Raw genomic sequence first — 27,776 nt, 5'->3', positions numbered from 1 at the left:
CTGCAGAAGGGTCTGGCAATGATGATTAATGAAAAGGTCAAAACAGAAAGGCCAGATTTCACAGCCTGCAAAACATCTGAAGTTTCACCTCCTCATTGCTATTGGACAAATGGCAAGGAATAGAAGTGGTTCATGTTCTGTCTTTCCAGGGACAAGATTTCAACCAGAAATATCTTGGAGGGAGCCGATATCTTGGATTTGGAAGCAGAGAAGTGAATGTTTCTACGCCTCTTTAGAGATAGGATAAAACATGGAACTTCCAAATGACATAACCTAGAAAAATCAGTTTATATAGGTACTACCTTTGAACTACTCTTGGGCACTCATAACTTAACACTGGAGAAAGCAGTACTAGATCACTCACTTTGTGGTCTGCCATAAATTGAGGAATGAACTGCAGTTATTCTTATGGCAAAAGTGGAGAAGGAATGAGTTCAAGGGCTCTGAAAGCCGACTGTACTAAATAAATATTGGAATGAAACAAAGATGTGGTGACAACTTTTACACAGTGAAATGGCCGTAGAATGGGGCAGTTGTAAATCTGTTCCTTTTAAGCTAAAAATCCGTACTCAATCTAGTTTCATTTCTAAGAAGTTCCGTATAAAACGTGTAGCATCTTATCTGGGTACAGATTCCACAGAATCTAATATCTTCAGAAACAACTGCTCTCACCATCCCTCTTCCTCATCCGTCCTCCCCACCCTGCCTGCCTTTATCTTTTCCTTCCTTCCGGCAGGATTTATTAGTCTGCACAGCTGTTTACTAATGTGTTTCTATCTTGAAGCCACTGGCTGTGGTCAAACTATAAAATGGGGAAAAGATGACAGGAAGTTTTGCTTTGTTAGATACAAAACAGAAACAAAAATTAAGCTAAACAGAAACAAAACCTGATGATTAGTTGTCACTTTATGTTTTCATTTGTTTCACTTGGTACCATTGACTTTAGAAGTTAGAAGACATGTGCCTAACTCCCAGCTCTTCCACTGATTCCCTAGGCAACTGGACTTCAGATTCAGTGCAAAATTTACTTGCACTTTCCAGGTATGCGCCAGGTATTAATCCAAGTATTTTCACATATGCCATCTTATTTCATGATTTAAAAAGTTCAAAGAGGTTAGAGGAACTATAGATCCTGGCTTGCCTAGGACAGGGCCCACTTGCCAGCATCCCATTCGGTTAGCACGCCTTTTAATCTTCAGAGTGTCGTATTTGGGAAATGAACAACATGGTCATCGTACATAGGGTAGGTGTTATTAGAACATTCTTATTATAGGCCTCTCTGGGTCTTAGTTCCCTTATTGATAAAAATGGGATGCTTGAGTAGAAAACATTAAAAGTCCCTTCTGGCTCTAATGTCTATGATTCCTTGCACATTTATAGATATCTTGGCATCAAAGCTTTCTATCTGCTTGAAAAGTCTATTAGGGTAAAGACTCTGCCTCAGCAACCTGTCAACACTGAAAAGGGCAAAGGGATCCTCCACTTTGGTACAAGAAATAAGAATTTCTAGGGCAGAATACATGGTGGAAAAAATGCCTACTGAATTTACATGCATTAATGATGCAGCACTGCCTATGAAGTCACCAACAGTTTATAGAAGATACACGGAAGAGTGTATACCAGAGACCACAGGGCGATATATACCTAAAATAACTGGTTAATACCTGTTGAGTAATAATATGGTAAAATCGAACACATTTCAGTTTAGAATCATTGCCACAATTAAGAATTATGAACAGTTTCCACTGTCGGTTACTCGTATTATGTCTTTTTGTCCTTTCATATGTCTGCTAATGCTAAACCTCTAGAACATAATTTTCACTTTGCCCACAGGCAACCTCCTGGAAAACATGTTTTAGTGAAAGAGCTTGGGCTTTGGAGTAAACTACCTGAGTTTTAATCCTGGCCCTGCCAGTTATTCAAATGCAGGCTGCTTGACCTTCCTTTGAGACTCAGTTTCCTTATTTACAAAACAGGAACAACAATCCAAATTTAGAGAGTCATTCTGAAAATTCAGTGAGGTAGTGCTGACACATTGAAGGCCCTAAGAAAATATTTGTACTCCTAAACTGCCCCCAAAGAGGTGTCTACGTGAAATGCATCAAATAAGTATTGCAGCCTAAATCTTGTCATTAGGAGCCTAGATCTCTCATGGTTCAATGGCTGCGCAAATACCAGTAAGTGGGATCTCACTTGACGATGGCTTTATGATTAGCAGCAAGTGGCAGCTTGGTTTTCAGCTTTGTTGTACATGGCAGTTCTTAAGGGAAGATTCTCTGCCTTCTCCAAGGCTGTCTATCAGTTTGTTGATGCTCCAAGGCTGAACATAATGTTCTATTTACAGAGGGTGTTTAATAAAAGCAATCTGTCATCAGTGTCTCAAGTCCAAAATAGCTCCCCAACTGTAATCTACATGACTTTCAAGTTAAGAGAAAGCTAGGATCAGACCTCACCTGTGGTCTTGGATTTTGTTCTAGATACCATACTTTAAAAGCATCACATGTGCAGTCTTAGGATTAATGGGTCTGGAAGGATTAGAGAGTAAAATCATGAACAGCTGTAGCCAGGAAGAATGTTTAAAAGTGTTTTGGGATAAATGCTACTCTGATGGGGGTACTTTTGTTTTGGCCTGGAAATGACCAATTGTGAACTAAAATGAACAGAATATTCTTTCCTTCTGGAAACGCAATACAGATAGAACATAGAGGCATCTGAGGAAGAGACCGAGAGACACAGAGACAGTAAAATGCAGAAGCACTTAGGGAGAACAAATCATTTCCAGAATAAAAAGTAATTGGTAGCAGACACTTCACAGGGCACATCAGAAGTATTTCTCTACACCCACTGTAGGTCTTGCTATTTCAAGTAAACGTTAAGCAACTGCTTCAGAGGGATTGATGGCATGTTGCATATTTTTTATAATCAGTGTACACCCAATGCCGAATTGCCTAAGACAAAAGTAACAATATGAGGAATCAGAGTAATGGTGGCTCCAATGTCTTGGTGGGAGATTAGCTTTTACCTTCCCAGAATCTCCATCACTTTCTAAAGTTACCCTAAATAAACATAATAATCTTTGATAGGGACAATGGGTAATTTCTTAATCTTAGGTGAAGTGTGACCAAAAGTCTCTTTAGAGAACCTTATTACATTAACTATTCTGTCATATACAATGTAGGTAAAACTATAATAAACTATGCAGAGTTTCAAGACAAATCCTCTAGTTTCTCTTTCTAACCTTATTGCCCACCACCACCACCCTCGACCCAATCTCCACTAAGGACATTCTGAAACCACTATGGAATCTCCTAGATAATTCTCCAAGCCTCCAAGAGCTCTCCCACGGTACTGACTGGGTTCCAGACTGACTGGGTTTGATCATCACAACAAATGACATCTAAAAATGTTCATTAGCAAATTGATAGCAAATTGTGTGAGATTTTATTCTACTGTATGTATTAGTGGATCCCATTTAACCCCTATCTTTTTTAGTCTTATTATTTTTTTACTTTTCTAAAGCTCCATTTACATTTAAAAATGTTAGAGATAGCCATATACTCTTAATCATTCCAGTCTGGATTCTGATGCCAAAGTGGAGAAGTTTCCTAATATCCCTTCCAAAATGCTGTGGGTGTATAACTCAAATGCATAATGAGTCACCAACTAGATGATAAGGCAAGTCAAAACTATATTCTATAATTAATGATAGAAGGAACTAGGGATATTTAGCCCAGAGAAGTAAATGCTCCTGGTAGTTATTTTAAATATCTGAAGAGTTATGGAGTAGAAGAAAGATTTGGATTGTTCTAAGTGACACTAAAAAGTGAAACTAGAGTAAAAAGTCAAAACTACATTGAAATATATCGGCTCAGGTAAGGTCTATGTAATAGTATTAGCAAAGATAGAACTGGAAGACAGAACTGAAAGGCAATGAGTTTAAGGACAGAGTAGGAATTTGGCAGAAAAGGTGTATGAAAGTTTCAAACATCAGATTGATGCGTGGACCATAAATCCATTCCAACCTGAGAGGCAATAACTCTAAGGGAATAAAATGAAGATGAGGATCAAGGTATATAGCAAGTTCACTTGAGTTACAGAACACAGGAAAGTATAATGTTTAAAGAGGAAATCTAGAATTGGAGAAAGGTTTTCTGCTAGAGAAGACCCAAATCACACAGAGATGAGAAGACTGATGCTCCTCATGAATAACACCTAATGCACTGGGATTGGGCAGTCAGGCTCTAACACTGTGTATAAAGCAAAAGCAACTGAACACTAAGAAAGAGATATACAGCGGTCTGAATAATATAAAATCTGAGCACATTAATATTTCTGTCAATGCAACCAAGAATGTTACGGCATATATGTTGCTAGGAATGACAGAAGCTCTTACTGCAGTGAGATTAGGATCTTTTTGAAATATCAACAGAAGCATTATAGTTGGTAACATTCCCATCTAAAACAGATGACATTGATATACAATCGACATACTAGGGGGAAGAGCATACAAAATTACGGACGAGATTAGTTTGTTCTATACTGATTTTTCCCTTAGGAGTTTTAGCTTAGCTGTCAAATCAATTAGTTTTCCTCAATCCCAAGTACAATATCAAATTTCTCTGTTTTTTGTTTTTCTGGGTTTTTTTTGGAGTGAAGTGGGTTATGTCTGGGTGCCCTTTTATGTATTATGACCACCAGGGTGTAAATCGATTGGCCAAGTAAATGGGTAAATAAGCTGTAAGTAATGCCCAGGATTGGAGTGGAGGTGCTCCTTCTGTCTCATCTTCCCAGCATTGGTCAGGGCTATCTTGCTTCTCAGCTGGGTCAGTGCAGTGTGAGTTCTGTGTTCCAGGTTTTACAAACCCCTTAAGAAGCAAAACATAGTAGGAGGATATTTTAAAATTGAAGTCTGTTATCTTCACCATCCTCTAACGATTCAAGCATCATCAAGAACTTGCTATAACGTTGCCTTTAGGTAGAGCTGATACCCAAGAAAGAGTTAAATTCCTCACTTTGGAGCTCTTATGTAAATTTGGGTAGATCTAAAGTAGGAAAAAGTTTTGAAAGCCATGATTTTTATTGCAAGAACCATGATTTTTATTGCAAGAAGAACTGTTTAACTTCCTTGGCTTTAAATGTGGAAGAGGCAAGGCCTAGAAGATTCAAAACACAGTATAGCAAGAACAGATGGGTAATGTAAGCAGAGAGTGATGGGAACTCTAAAGAACTCAAAGGGAAATAGTAGAAATTAAAAACACTGTAGTAGAAATGAAGAATGCCTTTATAGTCTCATCAGCATGGCCAAGGAAAGAATCAGTGAACTTCAAGATATGTCAGTACTTCAAATTTCAAAAATTAAAATGGAAAGAGAAAAAAATGGAAAAGAATATCCAAGAATTGTGGGACAATTACAAAATGTGCCATAAGTGTAATGAGAATACCAGAGGGAGAAGGAAAGAAGGAAGGAAGGAAGGAAGGAAAGAAGGAAGGAAGGAAGGAAGGAAGGAAGGAAGGAAGGAAGGAAGGAAGGAAGGAAGGGTGGAAGGAAGGAAGGGAGGGAGAAAGAAAGAAAAAATATTTGAAGTAACACTGGCCAACAATTTTTCAAAATAAACAACACAGGTCCAGGAAGCTCAGACAACACCAACCATGATAAATACAATAATGACACCAAAAATCTACACCTAGGCATATCATATTCAAAATGCACAAAAAATCAAAGACAAAGAAAATATTGAAAGAATCAGAGGGGAGGGGCAGAGTCAAGATGGTAGACTAGGAGGACATGGAGTTCACGTCTCCGCACAACTAGGGCATCTACCAGGCACTGGTGGGGGACCACGGACACCTAAGGGGATGGGAGGAACCCCCAAGTGACCAGGTTGTGGTTCTGTTTTACCTTGTTGTTGTTGTTGACTCATTTATATTTTTATTTTTTCTAATAAATTTTTTATTTTTCTAATTTTATTTTATTCTTTATACTTTGCTATTATTCTGCTCCTTTTGGCTTGTTCACCACCCCCCCCCCCTTTTTTTTTCTGTTGTGGTTGTATTTTACCTTATTGCAGTTGCAGTTATTTCACTTATATTTTAATTTTTCCTAATACATTTTCTATTTTTCTAATTTTATTTTATTTTTTATTCATTGTTATTGTACTGCTACTTGTTTTTTCTTTTCTTTTGCTGCACCGCGTGGCTTGCAGGATCTTGGTGGCCCAGGCCAGGGGTCAGGCCTGAGCTCCTGTGGTGGGAGCAATGAGTCCAAACTGCTGGACTAACACAGAACCACAGACCCCAGGGAATATTCATCGGAGTGAGGTCTCCTGGAGGTCCTCATCTCAGCACCAAGACCCAGCTCTACCTAACTGCCTGCACACTCCAGTGCTGGATGCCTCAGGCCAAACAACCTCTAAGATAGGAATACAGCCCCACCCATCAAAAAAAAAAGATATGACAGAAAAAATGTTACAGATGAATGAGCAAGGTAAAAACCTACAATACCAAATAAATGAAGAAGAAATAGGCAATCTACCTGAAAAAGAATTCAGAGTAATTACAGTAAAGATGATCCAAAATCTCAGAAATAAAATGGAGGCACAGATTGAGAAAATACAAGCAATGTTTAACAAAGACCTAGAAGAACAAAAGAACAAACAGTAATGAACAACACAATAACTGAAATGAAAAGTACACTACAAGGAATCAATAATAGAATAACTGACGCAGAAGAGCGAATAAGTGAGCTGGAAGATAGAATGGTGGAAATAGCTGCTGAGGAGCAGAATAAAGAAAGAAGAATGAAAAGAATTGAGGACAGTCTCAGAGACTCTGGGACAACATTAAATGCACCAACATTCATATTATAGGGGTCCCAGAAGAAGAAGAGAAAGAGAAAGGGTCTGAGAAAATACTTGAAGAGATTATAGCCAAAAACTTCCCTAACATAGAAAAGGAAATAGCCACCCAAGTCCAGGAAGTGCAGAGAGTCCCACACAGGATAAACCCTAGAAGAAACACAGCAAGACACATATTAACCAAACCAACAAAATTAAATTCAAATAAAAAATATTAAAAGCAGCAAGGGAAAACCAACAAATAACATACAAGGGAATCCCCATAAGGTTATCAGCAGATTTTTCAGCAGAAACTCTGCAGGCCAGAAGGGAGTGGCAGGGTATATTTAAAGTGATGAAAGGGAAAAACCTACAACCAAGATTACTCTACCCAGCAAGGATCTCATTCAGATATGACAGAGAAATGAAAACCTTTACAGACAAGCTAAAGCTAAGAGAATTCAGCACCACCAAACCAGCTTTACAACAAATGCTAAAGGAACTTCTCTGGGTGGGAAACACAAGAGAAGAAAAAGACCCACAAAAAGAAACCCAAATCAATTAAGAAAATTCTAACAGAAACATACATATCGATAATCACCTTGAATGTAAATGGATTAAATGCTCTAACCAAAAGGCACAGACTGGCTGAATTGATACAAAAACAAGACCCATATCTATGCTGTCTACAAGAGAGCCACTTCAGACCTAGGGACACATACAGACTGAAAGTGAGGAGATGAAAAAAGATATTCCATGCAAATGGAAATCAAAAGAAAGCTGGAGTAGCAATACTCATATCAAATAGACTTTAAAATAAAGACTATTACAAGAGACAAGGAAGGACACTACATAATGATCAAGGGATCAATCCAAGAAGAAAACATAACAATTACAAATACTTATGCACTCAACATAGGAGCACCTCAAAACATAAGGCAAATGCTAACAGCCATAAATGGGGAAATTGACAGTAACACAATAATAGTGGGGGACTTTAACACCCCACTTACATCAATGGACAGATATCCAAACAGAAAATAAATAAGGAAACACAAGCCTTAAATAAAATAAACCACATAGATTTACTTGATATTTACAGAACATTCCACCTGAAAGTGGCAGAATACACTTTCTTCTGAAGTGCACATGGAACATTCCCAAGGACAGATCACATCCTGGGTCACAAATCAAGCCTTGGGAAATCTAAGAAACCTGAAATTCTATCAAGCATCTTTTCCAACCACAATGCTATGAGAAGAGAAATCAATTACAGGAAAAAAAATCTGTAAAACACACAAACACATAGAGGCTAACAGTGCACTGCTAAATAACCAAGAGATCACTGAAGAAATCAAAGAAGAAATTTAAAAATACCTAGAAACAAATGACAACAAAAACATGACAATCCAAAACCTATGGGATGCAACAAAAGCAGTTCTAAGAGAGAATTTTATAGCAATTCAAGCTCACCTCAAGAAACAAGAAAAATCTCAAATAAACAATCTAACCTTACACCTAAAGCAACTAGGAAAAGAACAGAGGAAACACAAAGTTAGTAGAAGGAAAGAAATCATAAAGGTCAGAGCAGAAATAAATGAAATAGAAATGAAGAAAACAATAACAAAGATCAATAAAACTAAAAGCTGGTTCTTTGAGATGATAAACAAAATTGATAAACCTTTAGCTAAATTCATCAAGAAAAAAAGGGAGAGGACTCAAATCAATAAAATTAGAAATGAAAAAGGAGAAATTAAACTGACAACACAGAAATACGAAGGATCATAAGAGACTACTACAAGCAACTATATGCCAATAAAATGGATGACCTGGCAGAAACAGACAAATTCTTGGAAAGGTAACCTTCCAAGACTGAACCAGGAAGAATCAGAAAATATAAACAGACCAATCACAAGTAATGAAATTGAAACTGTAATTAAAAATCTTCCAACAAACAAAAGTCCAGGACCAGATGCCTTCATGGACGAATTCTATCAAACATTTAGAGAAGAGCTAACACCCATCCTTCTCAAACTCACCAAAAAATTGCCAAGGGAGGAACACTCCCAAATTCATTCTATGAGGCCACCATCACCCATGATACCAAAATCAAACAAAGATATCACAGTATCACTGATGAACATAGATGCAAAAATCATCAACAAAATACTAGCAGAGAGAATCCAACAACACATTAAAAAGATCATACACCATGATCAAGTGGGATTTATCCCAGGGATGCAAGGATTCTTCAATATACGCAAATCAATCAATGTGATTCACCATATTAACAAATTAAAGAATAAAACCATATGATCATCTCAATAGATGCAGAAAAAGCTTTTGACAAAATTCAACACACATTTTTGATAAAAACTCTCCAGGTAGTGGGCATAGAGGGAACCTACCTCAATGTAATAAAGGCCATATACAACAAACCCACAGCCAACATCAGTCTCAGTAGTAAAAAACTGAAAGCATTTCCTCTAAGATCAGCAACAAGACAAGGATGTCCATTCTTGCCACTATTATTCAACGTAGTATTGGAAGTCCTAGCCACAGCAATCAGAGAAGAAAAAGAAATAAAAGGAATACAAATTGGAAAACAAGAAATAAAACTGTCAGTGTTTGCAGACGACATGATACTATACATAGAAAATCCTAAAGATGCCACCAGAAAACTACTAGAACTAGTCAGTGAATTTGGTAAGGTTGCAGGATACAAAATTAATGCACAGAAATCTCTTGCATTCCTACACACTAACAACAAGAGACCAGAAAGGGAAATTAAGGAAATAATCCCATTTACCATCATGACAAAAAGAATAAAATACCTAGGAATAAACCTACCTAAGGAGGCAAAAAACCTGTACTCAGAAAACTATAAAACACTGATGAAAGAAATAAAAAATGACACAAACAGATGGAGAGATATACCATGCTCCTGGATTGGAAGAAACAACATTGTGAAAATGCCTATACTACCCAAAGCAATCTACACGTTCAATGCAATCCCTATCAAATTACCAATGGCTTTTTTCACTGAGTTAGAACGAAAAATTTTACAATTTGTATGGAAACACAAAAGACCCTGAATAGTCAAAGCAATCTTGAGAAAGAAAAACGGGGCTCAAGGAATCAGGCTCCCTGACTTCAGACTATACTGCAAAGCTTCAGTAAGCAAGACAGTATGGTACTGGCACAAAAACAGAAACATAGATCAATGGTACAGGATAGAAAACCCAGAGATAAATCCAGGCACCTATGGTCACCTAATTTATACAAAGGAGGAAAGAATATATAATGGAGAAAAGACAGTCTCTTCAATAAATGGTGCTGTGAAAACTGGACAGCTACATGTAAAAGAATGAAATTAGAACACTACCTAACACCATACACAAAAATAAACTCCAAATGGATCAAAGATCTAAATGTAAGACCACACATTATAAAACTCTGAGAGGAAAACACAGGAAAAACACCCTTTGACATAAATCACAGCAAGATCGTTTTTTTAAAAAAATTAATTAATTTATTTATTTATGGCTGCATTGGGTCTTTGTTGCTGCATGCAGCCCTTCTATAGTTGCAGCGAGTGGGGGCTACTCTTCTTCTCATTGCACAGGCTTCTCCTGTTGTGGAGCACGGGCTCCAGGCACGCGGGCTTCAGTAGTTGTGGTGCGCAGGCTCAGTAGTTGTGGCTCGTGGGCTCCAGAGCACAAGCTCAGTAGTTGTGGTGCACAGGCTTAGCTGCTCCTCGGCATGTGGGATCTTCCCGGACCAGGGCTCAAACCTTTGTCCCCTGCAGTGGCAGGCGGATTCTTAACCACTGCACCACCAGGGAAGTCCCCACGGCAAGCTCTTTTACGACCCACCTCTTAGAGTAATGAAAATAAAAAGAAGCAAATGGGACCTAATTAAACTTAAAGTTTCTGCACAGCAAAGGAAACCATAAACAAGACCAAAAGACAACCCACAGAATGGGAGAAAATATTTGCAGATGGAGCAATGGACAAAGGATTAATCTCCAAAATATACAAACAGCTCATACAGCTCAATATGAAAAAAAAACAACCCAATCCAAAAATGGGTTGAAGACCTAAATAGACATCTCACCAAAGAAGACATACAGATGGCCAAGAGGCACATGAAAAGATGCTCAACACCACTAATCATTAGAGAAATGCAAATCAAAACTCCAATGAGGTATCACCTCACACCAATCAAAATGGCCATCATCAAAAAAATCTACAAACAATAAATGCTGGAGAGGGTGTGGAGAAAAGGGAACACTCTTGCACTGTTGGTGGCAATGTAAATTGACACAACCACTATGGAGAACAGTATGGAGGTTCCTTAAAAAACTACAAATAGAACTACCATGCGACCCAGCAATCCCACTACTGGGCATATACCCTGAGAAAACCATAATTCAAAAAGAGTCATGTACCACAATATTCATTGCAGCTCTGTTTACAATAACCAGGTCATGGAAGCAGCCTAAGTGTCCACCAACAGATGAATGGTTAAAGAAGATGTGGTACATACATACAGTGGAATATTAGCCATAAAAAGAAATGAAATTGGGTCATTTATAGAGATGTGGCTGGACCCAGAGTCTGTCAAACAGAGTGAAGTAAGTCACAAAGAGAAAAATATCGTATGTTAACACGTATATGTGGAATCTAGAAAAATGGTACAGATGAACCTATCTGCAGGCAGGAATAGAAACACAGACATAGAGAACAGACGTATGGACATGGGGTGGGGGGAAGGGGAGGGTGGCATGAATTGGGAGGTTAGCTTTGACATAATTACACTACCATGTGTAAAACAGATAGCTAGTGGGAACTTGCTGTATAGCACAGGGAGCTCAGCTTGGTGCTCTGTTATGATCTAGATGGGTGGGATTGCGGGGGGTTGGGGGAGGGAGGGAAAATAATAAAAAGAATCAGAGAGGAAAAAACTTCACCTCACTTATAGAGGAAAAGTGGATAAGAAGTACATGAGACTTCTCTTCACAAATCAAACAAGCAAGAAGCAAGTAAAGTGAGATATTTAAAGTGTTAAAAGAAAAAAGCCCACCAACAAGAATTCTGTGTCCAGTAAAATTATCCAGAAGTAAAGGAGAAATAAAGACTTTCTCAGACAAACCAAAATTTAGGTAATTTGTTGCCAGTAGATCTGCCTTGTAAGATATGTTAAAAGAAATTCTTCAGAGAGAGGAAAAAGGATAGAGGTCAGAAACTTGGACCTATGTAAAGAAGAGAAAAATATTAGGGAAAGAGTAAATGAAGGTAAAATAAAATCTTTTATTTTTCTTATTCTTAATTGATCTAACAGATAACAGTTTGTTCAAAATAATGATAGTGTCAATGTGTTTGGAGATTATAGTGTACCTATAAGTGAAATAAATGACAGCAATACTATAAGGGACAGGAGGAAAAAATTAAGAATACTCTGTTATAAGGTACTTGCACTACCCATGAAGGAGTACAGTATTATTTGAAAGTGGATTTGCATTAGTTATAAACGCACATCGTAAACTTGAAGGCAACCACTAACAAACAAACAAACAAAACCCTACAGTTATATATACCGTAAGCTAGAGAGTAAGGAAGACTATGTGAAGACACTAGGATTCATTAGCTGAGAAGAGTTTGATCAAAGAAGGAAGAAAGGGTGGATTAACAGGCATGCTCTTCAGTCCCTGAGAAGTAGCCCATGTCCCAGCTGTGGTCGGAAATAACAGGAATAATAGAATCCCTGACAGAAATACCAGACATGCAGACAAGCTGTTCTGATTCCAAAACAGAAGGCATCATTTTCTAATTTGCCCTATGCAGTCTGGGTGACTGCACACTTCGTAGAGAAATTCCAGGTCCATCATGGCATTTGAGTGATAGAGCAGTGACCACTGAAGCAAATCAACAGGTGGGTCTGAGAATAGCTCTGAGTCCCTCCAAACAAAACATGGCATGAGAAAAGCGGCTGGGAATTCAAAGCCACCCAAGAGGAGCCTCACTGTTGGGACCAGGGGGACACAGGTGCACAGAATTTTTAACTGGAGGCCATGGAGAGACGGTTGTCGGTCGTCATAAGTAGCAAGTGCTTCTGCTAAATTTTAGTCTCCGTTTGCTCACAACTCCAGCGTATGGCCTCACTCTACTTCATGAGCTCTCTCTGTGTCTCCTTTCAGAATTCAGCTCTTACTGTTAAAAGCTTAATCTTCTCCACAACTCCCAAGACTAACTGCAGAGTTGAGAGGATCTTATTAGCTTAGCTCATTCCTGAGTAGAGAGAGATTTCTCAGGCCACTTGCTGACCTATGCATTGCTTACCCTCAAGTCAGTTAATCGGACTTGGGGAACCTGGATACAAGACCACTGGGTTGAGAATATGGCTGTCCAGGATGCTCCTTCAGGAAGAGCTGTGGTCTCCCTGAGAAAAGGCTGTGGGCGTGGCAGGCACAATAGTTGGCCCTGACTCGCCCAATGATAGACAGGTAGGTGGATTTTAGATAGATATCAAATCAAACCTAGCCTGTAATCAATAATCTATAGTAAAAGGAAATCATAGGTACAAAAATAATAATGTAGTAAGGTTTAGAAGTTATGGAGGTAGTACTTTTCTTTATCCTTTTTATGTCGTTCCTTACACAATTCACGTCGATATTAACGATAATAGAGACTAATATTTGCTAAATGCCTACTATGTGTTTGGCAAGTTGTTAGATGCTTTATATAAAATAATTAGTTTAATTCCCACAACAACCCTAAGAGGTGGGCACTGATATCTCATACCACTAATGAGGAAACTAAATCTGAGAAGCTTAGTAATTTATACATATAACTTTTCTGCTTATAGGAAGCAGCAACATTTGCACATATCTTTCCTCACAAAATGCCCTTGGTTGCACTTGGGAACAAATTCATTTTCAAGAGCAAAGATAAAAGGGTAATTTAGAGACAAGAAGAAAGAAACTAAAATAAGAAGAAAAAAAGCCTATCAGAGGCTTATTTTAGATATAGTACTATTATAAGAACAATTAAACTTTGATTGGCTTGGGGGAAAAAAAAACCTAAGGGATCGTAGGAAGCTTTAACTGAAATTTACAGCTCTATGAGATGTGATTTTTAAAATCTTGATCTGTAAGAAGAAGTTCATTGGGGAACAGAAAAGTTGGAGTTTTTGCTTGGTTTTGTAACTTACTGCAGAACCTTGACTAAGTTCCCTAACCTTTCTGGCATCAGAGGCACCACCACTAATAGGCCTTCAGCAAATGCTTTTATGAACAGGAAGGGATTTGATCTTTTAGATGAGCAAGTGTGAGTCCTTAGCTTGAAGACCAGAGACAAAGCATTATGCATGTCATGTGACAAGGATGCAAAAGTAAGAGTCCTTGTGAGTCCTTAAGGAACCCACTGATTAAGGTCATGAACGCAGAAGTCCAATGCATGGTCTGCTATACTGGAAATCTTTGGTAAATGAATAGGAGAGCAGAACCGGTTCCCCTCCTCCCACCCCGGCCCATTGGTAAAGGCACAAGGACTGCAAATAGGATTCATCTTGTGTGCCAATTCCCATCCATTCCCAGCAGCCTGGTGTCATGTGTAGAGAGATGGGTGACTTTGTCCAGGCCAAGCAGGAAAGAATACTGCAGGTTATCAAGGCTGTAGGAGAAACAGGGCTTGGGTATGTGGGTAGAAGAACCTTTCAAGACTCCAAGATGGCTTTGAAGGCACACAGAACTGGGTTGGAAGTCTTGCTTCATCACTTAACCACGCGACCTAGGACAGCCCAAGTCTCAGCTTCTTTAATGTATATGACAAAGTATCAAATGCCTACATTATGTGCTATGGTAGGCACGTCATTGTATAAAGCACCAAGCACAGTGTCTGACAAATAGTAGTTGATCAACATATGTTAGCTGCCTTGACTGACATCCAACTTCTTCAACAGATTCCACGGTAGCCAGGACGTTCTTGGTCTAGTGATCATTGTAAACGAGGGTTCAGCAATCATGTGTCTGTGAGGACTCTAGACTCCTCTCATTCCTGAAGACATCCCCTAATACTTAAATTGTTGCCATTTCATGCGCAACTTCACCCCTTAGATTTATGTATTTTCTTATCATCGTCTTCTGCTCTCCTTCCCATACTTTTCCTCTGCTTTTTGGATTTCTATACCGCGGGATGGTACTAACCTTTACCTAGAGACTCAACACATAAAACCTGGGGATCAAGGATGCCTCCCAAGGCTACCATTTTGATAAAAGGAATCTGAGTATGAAATGATAAAGGAAAGGCTGTCACAAGGTTGCCCTACTAGAAATGTGCTCTATTCTCTCAAGAACCTGTATCCAGTCCCCCTGCCGCTGAGTCACTCACAAGCTTCCAGATCACCATGGAAGTCTCGAGTAGCTATTTTGAAGGCCTTCAAATACTCACTTGACAGTTCAGCTCCATTGTATGACTGAATTAATGGAAACAGCCAAATGTTTCTTTTCCTTTCCTTTACATGTGGGTTCCCCTAGACCTCCTGGCCTCTCCCTGCCCTGTGCTGCATGCATGAACAGAAACAGCCTCTCAGAGCAGATCTGCAAAGGAATTTTCTGGCTGAGGCAACCTGAGGTCAGGAAACCACGCAGCTGTCAGCTCACAGTTACAGTCTGGGGGGAAGAGAAGCCTGAGGCTTGGGTATGAGGCTCCCACTCGGTCAACCTCCTCACCAACATTTCAGCTGAACAATAACCATGATTGATATAAGAAAGAACAAAGCGACTTCCCAAATATTTCTTTCTTTCTTTTTTCCTTTTTTTTTTTTCTTCTTGCCCAGTATGCCATGCTTCCTGTTTCTCTAGTAATGAAAATGTGTTCATCTGTCAAACGGAAAGCTGCCCCACTGTCTTAGGTGCAGAGAACTTCAATCACAGCAGCTGCTGCGACCAGACCCAGAGCCAAGCTCCTCATTTGTTTTGGCTAACGCTGCAGAATCAGTTTAGGCATCCCCCTAGAACAAAATGGTGCACGGGAACAGAGCCAAGCTAGGGAAGAGAAGCAGCAAAGTTGCAACAGATTATTTGTCTGCTAAAACAGAAGGAGAAAGATATCAAAACCTGGATCCATTTGAGTCCAGCCTCCCTAACATATTCTTTATTTGCAACACAGATGATTTTCTCTAATATCATTCAACAGGTGTTAAACTGTAGCTTTTCTAAAGATTAATCATTGCAGCCTTGGCAATGGAGAATTAGGACGGAACAAGGCAGCTCCTGGAATTCTTAGTGTATTTCTGCTGGGTACAATATGTATATGGCGCTTGTTAATGGTAATGATAATGAGGAAATTATCGTCGCCCTCCGTGTTCCCAAGGCATGCTGCGCATACCTGTATCTCAGGTATAAACTACACGGATAGGAAATTATGTTTACTTTTGTATCTTTTACTTTGACTGTGAGTGCCTTAAAATATGTTTTTTACTTAACTATAGTTTTCAAAAATTAACACATAGTGGGCACCCAAGAAATACGGGTTAAATGGTTTATTTGTTTAACTAAATTCCATAAGTGTATAACACGTCCGTCTTTCAATTTCATTAGCGAGGTCTGAATAAGTATGTTCATTTTTGGCAAATGTACCAGAACTGTTTACCTGAAAAGCTCCATCTATATTTCTATTTTCACCTATTTGAGACAAAGACCAAGACTACCCAGACATAAATTATTTAATGGGGTCATGAGGCCAAACCCACTTTGTGGCTCAGTTGGCCCGGCTAGGGGAGAAAAGAGTAGAGCTTGGAAACATGATATGGCTTCACTTTTTTCCCCCAGATTTATCAGAAAATGGCTAACCTTGAACGTCCACTTGAATATTGTAGATCTGATTAGAGAAGGGGAATATGAAGTCAAACTCTAAGCAGGCTACAAATGGAATTAAATGAAAATCTCAGAATATTTAAATGCCTCAACAACTTTGACGGTGTTATCTCGAGTCTGGACAACTTTTACAGGATTATTCTCCTACTGGTCAGCCTGTGCTGTGTAGTCTTGTGTCCCAGGAAATACCTCAGTTAGGTACTTCTCTAGGACAAGATAAGCCAGCACCCAGCAGTAGTAGACTGTGGATGGTGTGGTGGTCTGCTGCCTGAATTTCCAAGTCTTAGGCTAAGGTAGTGATGAAGAGTCAATGAATGGGTCATCGCTAAAGCCTGGAGTGTTTCCAGTATGTGCCGAGACACTGGCTGGAAAACTGAGGGAGGGAGAATCCTTCCCTATAAGTCAGTAGTTAGAACTACCTTGTTTGCCTCTCTTCCAAAACCACAGGGCTGGCTGGGTTGAAGGCATCACAAGAGAAGCATCCTCTGTAGAGTCAAAGATAAGAGTACCGGTGTCCCTGTTCTGTTGCTGGAGATAGCCAGCTCTGGTCAGACCCTCCTTGGAGGAGGAGGAGAGAATTGAACCTCCTTTGCCTTGCCCAGTATATCTCGTGCTTGTTTCCCCGAGCCCCACGCTCCTTTCACATTATTTCAACAGTAAAATAGTCAATTTATTTTGTTTGGCACATTGTGTTCCACACACAAACTGATCTGATAACATTTGGTTGAGATTATTCAATTGAGCAAAATATTGGAGGAGGGTTGTTTATTTCTGGGGTGTCATATAGTTTGATCAAAATGGTTTTCATTTCATATTACGTCTTCCTCTACAACACTGCAGCATCCAGCCATAAATGAAAATAGTTAAACATCCAGGTAATTTAACTCCATCCTATCAAATATTAGATTTAGGAACATTGGGATAATAAAAATAAAGGTTTCTTACCTCCAGATGGATATTTGGCACCGTGTAGTCATAGCCTATGTAGGGTAACACTTTAAGAATTAACATTATTGGAGCAGAAATAGAAGAATGATATGACTCTTCAGCATAAATGTGACATTTATGTCAAATAAGCATTGGATTGAAATCAACCAATTCAATTTCCAAGGGCCTATTGCACTTAGCAGAAAATTCTGCATAATGCATGCAAACCTGTGACATTACCCCGGAAGCCAAACTCTTTGAATTACTACTGAAGATTTCAATCCAACCCAACCAAATGCATTGTATATGCGTGTGTATATGTGTGAAAAAATCTGAAGCCTCTGAGACAAAGGTCTTAAACAACACAGCAGGTGTCAACTTTGCATCAAGACAATGCTGGAAACCCAAAGTCAGAATAGTACGTACTTAAACCAACTTGTTCCAGTGAAATACACTCGAGTATCAAATGCTTATTGGAAGAGAGGTCACATATGTCTTTTCTCTGGAAGTCTGTCCTGTTTATTTTCCCTCCTTTAAGTATGCCCTGGTGTCCCAAAGTATTTCCTTAAGACTGAAGCTTAGCTATCTGTGGTATGGGGACGGGACTGGGAAGAACTTGACCCAGTTTCTTCAGGGATTAGTTCTTGAACTCCTGAGAACCGTATTTAAAGTGGCTTACAAACGGGTGAGAATTCTTGCCTGACACTTGAGATTGAAAACCTGTGATGGGAATCAGTTTGGACTCTAAAGCTACAACTCAAGAGTATTAACACCAGGTGCCTCCTCTTAATCACCAGGCAAGAACTGTATGTGAATTCAGTGCTGCAGTGGTTGGCCACGTGAGTAAAATTTAAGATACTGGAAAACATATATTAGCCTTGAATACCATGTCTAGAGTAGAGTCTTGCTAAGTTGACCACACAGAACCCTGCAACCATACTCAACTATAAAAGCATGGTAATGACCATTGGCCCTCTCCCCATGTAGGAGCTCCATGACCCTTGGAGTGTGATGTATTATAATGATCAACAGGTTTCATTATCAGTAAACTTTGGTTGAGACTTGACTCTACCTCTACTCAAATCTCAAGAAAGTGACCTTGAAGGATGTCAACAACTCTGAAGCTTTATGTACTAAGATAGTGGTTCTCAAACTTTTCTGTATCAGGACCCCTTTACAGTCTTAAAATTATTGAGAGCCCCAAAGAATTTTCCTTTATGTGGATTATATATTTTGATATTTACCATATTAGAAATTAAAATTAAGCATTAAAATTGATTCATTTTAAAATAACAGCAATAAACCCATCATAGGCTACCATAAAACATAATTTTGGAAAAATAACTATTTTACAAAAAAATAGAGAGAGAATAACATTGTTTTACAGTTTTGCAAATCTCTATTATTTAATAGAAGACAGCTAGCGTCTCAAATGTGCAACTGCATTCAACCTATGGTGATATCACACTTCATGTCGTCTTGGGTAAACTCCACTGTACATTCAAGGACTGAAAAAGACACACAACAGTCTGGACCGCTTGGGCTGCCTGCAGAAGGGACCACCAGGGGTCCCCAAACCACTCTTTGAGAACTACCATCCTTACAAGCAAAATGGAGGATAACAACAACAGCAGTAATAATTACAGTTAATAGTACTTAAATCCTTACTCCGTGCCTGGCCCTAACTGAAGTGTTTTTCATATAGTATCTCATTTAATCCTTGTAGCAACCCCCTGAGGTAGATATGATATAGCCTTGTTTTCATTTTCCAGATGAAACAATTGAAGCAGAAAGAAGTAAAGTACCTCTCCCAAGGTCTTATAGCTCATAAATGGTGGAGTTAGGATAGGAACCCAGGTACAGTCCTGTTATAAGATCAACATTCGTTGCAGTAGTAGTAGTAGCAGTATTTAACATTTATGAAGTATTGACTATGTAAAACGCTAGATACCATACATTATCTCTTTTTGCCCTCAAAACAGATCTGATATACTTAGTATTATTATTATCATTTCACAGATAAGGAGATGGTCTTGACTAAGATATTTAGTATATGGGAAAATTATATAAGCTCTCTAACGATAAAGGTTTGCTATTTAAGTAGGAAATTATGCTAACATTAGGTGAGGTGGTCTGATGCTTCATTCAACTAGCATCATCGCAGAATGAGATAGTTATTTCTGCAGAAGTAAATTTTCCAGAATAGCTCATCTGTACTACTTTGCAGCCCTAAACGTTTGAAGTATCAATATAGCTATACGGGAACGAAGGAATCATTTTGAACATTAACTTTGATTCTGTTCCTTCCTTTGGAGATGCATTGGAGGCTACTGATGAGGGGGTAGGCCTCTATTTCCTTATTAAATAATCCAAGGATGCTTTATGTGTTGTATGTGGGTTTTCTTTTTAGAGTTTGTAGATTTTTACTTTCAAATTTTTTTCTATCTTCTCTTTGTCAAACCAACAGTATTTTTTTTTCCCAAAAGAATCCTTGGACCTGTTTCTAGACACCTCTCTTTTGGTGACCTTATACCTTACTGTTCATATTCTGTCCTCTTAAGAAACTAGGCAACCAAGTTTGCTTGTATAAAGAAACTAGGCAACCAAGTTTGCTTGTATCAAGAAACTAGGCAACCAAGTATGCCTGTATAAAATAAGAGCAAAACGTATCTGAGTTTCTGGACCCCTCACATCTGTTTCGATGGTTCCAAATGCTTCCTCCGCTCACTTGCATCTGATTGGCCCTGCCCAGATAAATGAGGGTGTGGCATAGGCATTGTTCCTCTGAGTGAGATGTTCCTAAGAGATCACAACTTTTGATAGTTTGGAAGTTTTAATGCCATTTGTTATGAAGACAATTTGCTTATGGGCTTTCTTTTCACGTAGTTTTACATTTGGGATCTCTGCTCTTAACTCCACTTTTTTTAAAATCCTTTAGAGGAAACCAAATATGCCTTGTTCCAATTCCAATAAGGTTGCTTTGAATGTTTCAAACTTGTAGTCATGGTTGAGACGACCTAATTTAAAACACATTTGGAAGTTCAACTGAGCCTAACCTAGGTGGTTTCAATGTTTTCTCTTATGAGTTCACTTTTTTGTTGTTGTTTTTGTCTAAATTCATGCCCCAGTGTAGTTTATGTCCTTTGGCAGTTGAGATACTGAGCCGAGGAAAAGTAGCAAAGCCATCAAAATCATATTAGAAAGAGAGAAAAGAAAAAAAAAGGAAAGAAAAGAAGAAGAAGAGATGATGTTTGAGAAGGAAAAGAAACATATATCATTGTTGTACTGGACTAAAATCAGTTCAATAAACAATGATAAGTGCTAAGGACTAGTCTAAGGGATAGACATGTAAATCCTTCCAATCACACTCAAAATAAAGTTCAAGTTCTGGGACCTGTCTCCTGCCTACCCCTCTAGGCTCTTCTCCCACTCCTCCTGGCCTTGTAATATATGTGCTAGTCCTCCAACGACCATACTGCATTCCCCCTCCAAGTCTGCAGGTGTGGTTCCTCCATTTTGAAAGTCCTGATGACCTCTGCCGTTTTTGTTAGGCAAAACTCTTAATCATCCTTCAAAACTCAGCACAAGTGTGCCCACTTCTGAGAAAGTTATCTCTCCTCTCCAACTAGATGTCACCACTTCCATCTTTGTACCCCTACTTTACCTTCTGGAGTAGTCTTCTCACAAAAAGACATTCATATGTTTGCATGTTTATTTCTCCGCTAATTTGCAAGTTCTTAAATACAAGTGTCTGCATCCTTACTGCTATCATGATGCTGGACACATAATGGACAAAACATATAGATTAAGTTTAAATTTGAGTTATAAGAGAGTTCCTGCTCTCTGGGAACTCACAAACTAGTGGTGATACAGATTCATGCATTTGAAACTCTAGCTTGAGATGGGCTATCACTGATGTTCTAATAGCATGAATGCATTGGCTCTTAGATCGTCTATGGAAAGTTTATACAACTTGGGTCTTGATTTGAGAGGCATATCTGCTAATATCAAAACTCAAGCCAACTCAGAAATAAACCCTTACATATATGGTCAAAGATTTTTGATAAGGGTGCTAAGACCATTCAGTGGGGAAAGGACAGTCTTTTCAACAAACGATGTTGGGAAAACTGGATATCCATGTGCAAAAGAATGAAGTCAAACACTTACCTTATACCATATACAAAAATTAATCCAAGATGGAATAAAGACCTAAATGTAAAAGCTAAAACTATAAAACTCTCAAAGTAAACATAGGAGAAACTCTTTCCGACATTGGATTTGGCAACAATATCTTGGATGTGACACCAAAAACACAGGCAACAGCAAAAAAAACAAACAAACAGCAATTACATCAAAATCAAAACACTTTGTGCATCAAAGGACACTATCAACAGAGGGAAAAGGCAACCCATGGAACAGGAAAAAATATTTGCAAATCATACATCTGATAAAGGGTTAATATCTAGAATATAGAAAGAACACCTACAACTCAACAACCACCAAAAACAAACAATCCAAATCAAAAATGGGCAATGACCTGAACAGACATTTCTCTGAAGACGATACCAATTAGCCAATAAGCACATGAGAAGATGCTTAACATCACTAGGAAAACACAAATCAAAACCACGAGATACCACTTCACAGCCATCAGAATGGTTACTACTAAACAAACAAACACAAAAAACACAAGAGAAAATAACAAGTATTGGCAAGGATGTGGGGAAATTGGATCCATTATGCACAGCTGGTGGGAATGCAAAATGGTCCAGGCACTATGAAACACAGTATGGTTGTCCCTCCAAAAATTAAAAACAGTTATCATGTGACCCAACAATTCCACTTTGCGATATATATCCAAAAGAAGTGAAATCAGAGACTTGAACAGATTTGTATGCCCATGTTCATAGCAACATTATTCACAACAGAAACAAGGTAGAAAAAAAAACTAGTGCCCATCAACAGGTGAATGGATAAACAAAATTACATAAATCAAATATTATTCAGCCTTAAAAACGAAGGAAATTCTGACATAGGCTACAACACGGATGAACGTTAAAGACATCATTCTAAGTGAAATAAGCCAGACGCAAAAGGAAAAGTACTGTATGGTTCCACTTACCTGAGATACCTGGAGAAGTCTAATTCATAGAGGTAGTTGTTGGTCTTTGGAGGGAGGGAAAATGGGGAGTTACTGTTCAGTGGCAGCAGAGTTTCAGTTGGGGAAGACGAAAGAGTTCTGGAGATGGATGGTGGTGAAGGCTGCACAACAATGTGAATATACTTAATGTCACAGAACTGTTCCCTTAAACATGTTTAAAATGGTAAATGTTATGTTATATATATTTTACCACAATTTTAGAAAATTAAAAACAAAAGAAAACAAGCAGGCCTATCCCTGCCGTTATTACCCTCTTGTTTACCGGTTATCTTATAGGCTGGATGCATGAACGCACTGGAGAATCTGATAAACATCTGACTTCAGTTTAATTATGTTAAGCAAGGCAGAAAGAAAGGAATCCACTTGGTGCCACCACGCTGGAGATCTGCTGAGAAATCTCAACATGGAACCCAGGTGAACTGGCTCCCAGCCCTGTGCAAAAGCCCAAGAGGCATTATCATTCCCCAGTGAAGAGCAGGTAGACACTTGGAACGCGTCTAAGCAGGAGGCTTTTCCGCTCACGGCCTGGCCCTTGGGAGAAGACACCTGTGATGTGACTTGGCTACGGCCTCTCCTCCCCTGACTGCTGAGCACCTGCGCTTACTAAGCGCATTAAAAGTTATCATTCCAGGGCTTCCCTGGTGGTGCAGTGGTTGAGAATCCGCCTGCCGATGCAGGGGATACGGGTTTGTGCCCCGGTCCGGGAAGATCCCACATGCCGCGGAGCGGCTGGGCCCGTGAGCCATGGCCGCTGAGCCTGCGCATCCGGAGCCTGTGCTCCGCAACGGGAGAGGCCACAACAGTAAGAGGCCCGCGTACCGCAAAAACAAACAAACAAAACCCAAAAGTTATCATTCCACAGCCAAAAAAGGGATAAACTCATCTGGCTGTAATTCAGGACTGAAAAGAAAGCCTCACCTTCACCCTCAGCAGCGAGCGTCCTTCCACCTTCCTCCTCCACCCAAGAAATTCAACAAACTACCGGGTTGGAGATTTCTTTTCTCCCCACCCCCATCTCCTAATGAAGTGCAGGTGCGGGAGTAGTCCATCGAGGGTCTGAGAACGGGGGTGAAGGGCAACAACATTCCTGAGAAATTCAAGCCCTTAAATCCACTTGTCTTTATTCGCCACAGAGTTTTTGGTTATATTAGGAGGTCAGCAATCTTCTCCTGTAAAGGATCAGAGAGTAAATATTTTAGGGTTAGGGGGCTGTAGGGTCTCTCTCGCAACTATTCAGTTTTGCTCTTACAGTACAAAAGTGGCAGAGACGATACGTAAATGGACATATTTGTGTTCCAATAAAACTTTATTGGTAGAAATTAAAATTTGAATTTTGTATAATTTTCACGTGTCTCAAAATATTACTTAAAAAACTTTTTTTAACCATTTGAAAACACAAAAACCATTCTTAGCTTGTGGGCCTCGCAAAGAGGCAATGAGCTATATTTGGCCTAAGGTATGTTGTCTGCTCACCCCTAGTTTAAATACTTTTAATCTTCCTACTGGAAAAAGTTGATGTAGCTCACGTGTTCTTGAAGGGAAGGGAACTAATAGTTATTGGTAATTTACTCAACGAAGTTCAGCAAACATGGTGGTTAAAAGCATAGGCTCTGAGAACAGAATGCTTGGGTTTAAATCCAAGCTTCTGCCACTCACAAGCTGTGTGACCTTGAGGGATTTATTTAAACTATCTAAGCCTGTGTCTCCTCATCTGCAAATTGAAGCTGATGAAAACAGAACCCAGCTAGCAGGGTTGTTATGTGGCTTAAATGAATGGATACACGTTGAACGCTTGGATCAGTACCTGGTGCCTCATAAATATCAGCTGTTGTCTGCTCTACGATGCCAAGCCTGGTATTAGGTCCTTTATTTCATGAGCTCATTTAATCCTGACAAACGTATATGATGACCATTTGATAAATCAACAAATTCCATACGGTTAAGGCAACTTGCTCGAGGTTAAAGCAAAAGGATGGTTGTAAACCAGGTGATCTGCTATGGTCCAGGTACTTCCCTTTCCCTCAAACCGTGCTCCCTTCAAAGATACTTCTGCCGTTTTTGATACTGTGGACCCTATATTTATGACAAATCTCCTTTCTCTCTTGGTTCCATGATTCTTCTTCCGTTAGTTCTCCTCTGATTTTCCCTGCTGTTCTCAAGGGTTCCTCTTCCTCTCCTTATCTCTGAAATGCTGGCCTTACCCATTGTTCAGGTCAAAGACATTCACAACATTCCTCTAGCGTCTCATTCATGGTCGTGGCTTCAGTTATGAACAATCACCTTTTGTAAACGAGTCCCACAGCTAATCATGACCTGTCTTCCCAGCCCCAATTCTATGTGTGCTGGACTCAGATATTTCCAGAGGGCAACGTGACAGATGGATTGCAAACTCATGCTGATCTGGCTTCACCTTAAAGCACTGCCACTCATCACTGTGGGATCCTGGGGGAATCATACCACCTCTCTGAGCCTTGGTTCAGACATCAGAAAAACGGAGATAATAAAAAGAACCACCAAACAGAGTTGTTGTAAAGATAAAATACGATGGGTATGATGAAATTGAGGGCTATTCATTCATTCTTTTATTCATTCATTCAACAAACATCTATTGAACACCTCCTATGTCCTACTAAGTGCATTCCAAGTGGTGGATGATATGACTAAAGCCCCAAATCTCCTCACTTCAGCATCTCTCCTTGGAAACGTGCTCTTCTCTATATTTGACCTTTGCCCACCTTCTGGTCTTCTAGATTTAAGCCCATAGTTCTTAGTAATGCTACTTGCTGTCATCTTGTTGACAATGCTACTTGTTGTCATCCAAACATCAAATCTTGCTTCTCGTTTCCTTTCTTTCTTTCCCTCTTCCACTGTTACCATTCCCAGAACTAAGCCTAGATCATCTCAAACCTGGATTCTTCTTTCATGCCGATCCTCAAATTTTGACTTCATTTCAACTTGGAAATAGGGAAGGAAAAGGATCAGAGCTTAATTTGTACTCCATGTGAATTAAAGTGGGAAGAGGCCAGCAAGGAGACATGCGAGTTTTAAAAATTTAAATACAAATTGATAAAGTCTTGAAGTAAGGTGCTGACATTAGGTATGGAAAGGAGAAAGAGGAGGCTGTGAGAGGGATTTTGGAGGCGTCCGGGTGGGAGTGAGGTAGGTGTGGGCTTTCAAGATGTCACCCCAATTTAGAGTCTTGGTAACTAGGAGACTAACGATACTTTTTCACAATTTTTGCAGCACCTAGTTATCATCTCTGCTGCTCATATGTGTCTTTTCACCTACAGTCTGGTGTAGGTTATTTCTTTTTCAAGTATTACTGTCTTTCTCTTCAATTTGGTTATGAGCTCCATAAAGCATGGTCGACGTCCCTTCATCATTTTCTTTTTATTTCAAAATTTGCTTAGCCTGAGTATGGGCAGTGCTAATAAGTGTTTAAAAATATGAATCGCTAACTGGCCCATTCTTGTGAGTATTTGGATGGCGTTCTGGGGTAGGTGGCAATTTTCTTCCCCAGAGAATTAGAGTTAGGTCAGCTATATAAGTTTATTGCCAAACTAAGTCTACTCCTTAAAGAAGCATGTATATTCTCAGTCAAGCATTTAGATTATTTTACAACATTTATTTTTATCAGTGAACTATAACCCTCATGAAAGCTCCCACAAGAACTTGGTTATCTAGTGATATCGAGCCTCAGAGAGAGGAGTTAACAGTGACTTTCTAAAGCATGAGATCTCAGCAAACCTTCTAGATGGAAAGGGCCGCTCATTTCTCTGTCTCCCTTGTACTCACATGTATACGCCATCAGCCTGGTGCTCTCCCCTCTTAACTGGAAAGTAAACAAGCTCTGCACAAAAGAGAGGCTCATTCCTTGACCCACTTCCTATAAGACAAGGTCAGTTCATGCTGTATTTAGGTTATGTAGTAGGTCCAGGCAAATGCTCCTATGATTCCTTGAAGCTCAGCTTCAAACAATGTGACATAGGTACAAGGTCCTGGAAACCCACAGCTGCAGGCAGAGCAGACTGGTCTGTGGCAGGAGAACACATGGGCATGTCTTTCTGAGCAGCCTTTGAGCAGATGGCCAGTCTAAGCATCGGGTGCAAATCACTCCAGTCACATCTGAAAACCAAACAAGATTTTTTAGAACTGTGAAGTCTGGAGAGTGTTATGGATTCTGTGATATCAGAGAAATTGCTTCACATCCTTCCTTCTGAGTAGGAAAAATAGGATAAAATAAAACAAGGCAATAGGCAGGATCGAGAAGATGAAGGCTAAGAAATCAGCATGATATCGGTGGGAGGCAGGGGTCCCCGAAAAGAGAAGGTAGAAGTCTAGATCAAATGAAAAAAGTAAAAAGTTCTCTGTTAAACTAGGAGTAAAGGAGTGTACCCCTGTAGAACTAGGCAAAATCACAGGGCAGATAACAGATGGGGGAGAGAAATGATTTTAGGCTTGCTGGCATCTCCCAAGCTATCTTGGGCTGCGCACCTAGTCAACACGAAGAACTGACTGACTTTCCAGAACGGTGTAATAGAGGAATCAGGGGCTCTCTTAGCAGACACAGGTCTAGGTTTAAATCCTGCCCCTACACTGTACCTGCGTGTGACCTTGGAGAGGCACGTCACCTCACTGAGCCTAGGATTCCTGATCTGTAAAATGGGTAGGATAATGCCTATTCCCAGGATTATCGTGAAGATTAAATGAATTAATAGATGAAAAGCTCACCTCAGCGCAGTCCAGCTTGGCAAACAGAGGACATTCAATCAATAGATCCTCTTTTTCTCTCACCCCTCTTTTCCCAGGGAGATAGGGCATAAAGGGCCAAATTCTTGTATCGCTGCCTTTAGGTACAGAGGAGACAGCATTGTCAAGAACTGTGAAGGGTCTGAAATGCTACGCTCCTATTAAGCTTATAAGTTAACCTGACACGGTTTCATGGATGCTGAACGAGTCCGTGAGACTCCTAGATCAG

The 27,776-nt window shown here is 39.5% G+C and overlaps 1 long non-coding RNA gene across 1 annotated transcript; it reads right to left on the bottom strand.

Annotated features, from left to right (window-relative positions):
- Window positions 1-22,725: 22,725 nt before the first annotated feature.
- Window positions 22,726-27,046, bottom strand: LOC141279243 (uncharacterized). The gene is made up of 3 exons (XR_012333213.1): window positions 26,594-27,046; window positions 23,717-23,967; window positions 22,726-22,899 (listed from the first exon to the last, which is right to left on the bottom strand). It is a non-coding gene; the product is annotated as an uncharacterized lncRNA (long non-coding RNA).
- Between the last annotated feature and the right edge of the window lie 730 nt (window positions 27,047-27,776).

The sequence above is a fragment of the Tursiops truncatus genome, chromosome 8 (assembly GCF_011762595.2).
Source record: "Tursiops truncatus isolate mTurTru1 chromosome 8, mTurTru1.mat.Y, whole genome shotgun sequence".
In the NCBI taxonomy this organism is placed as follows: Eukaryota; Metazoa; Chordata; class Mammalia; order Artiodactyla; family Delphinidae; genus Tursiops; species Tursiops truncatus.
Note: the sequence above shows the minus strand (reverse complement) of the source record. Positions and strands in the feature narration are given on the sequence as shown.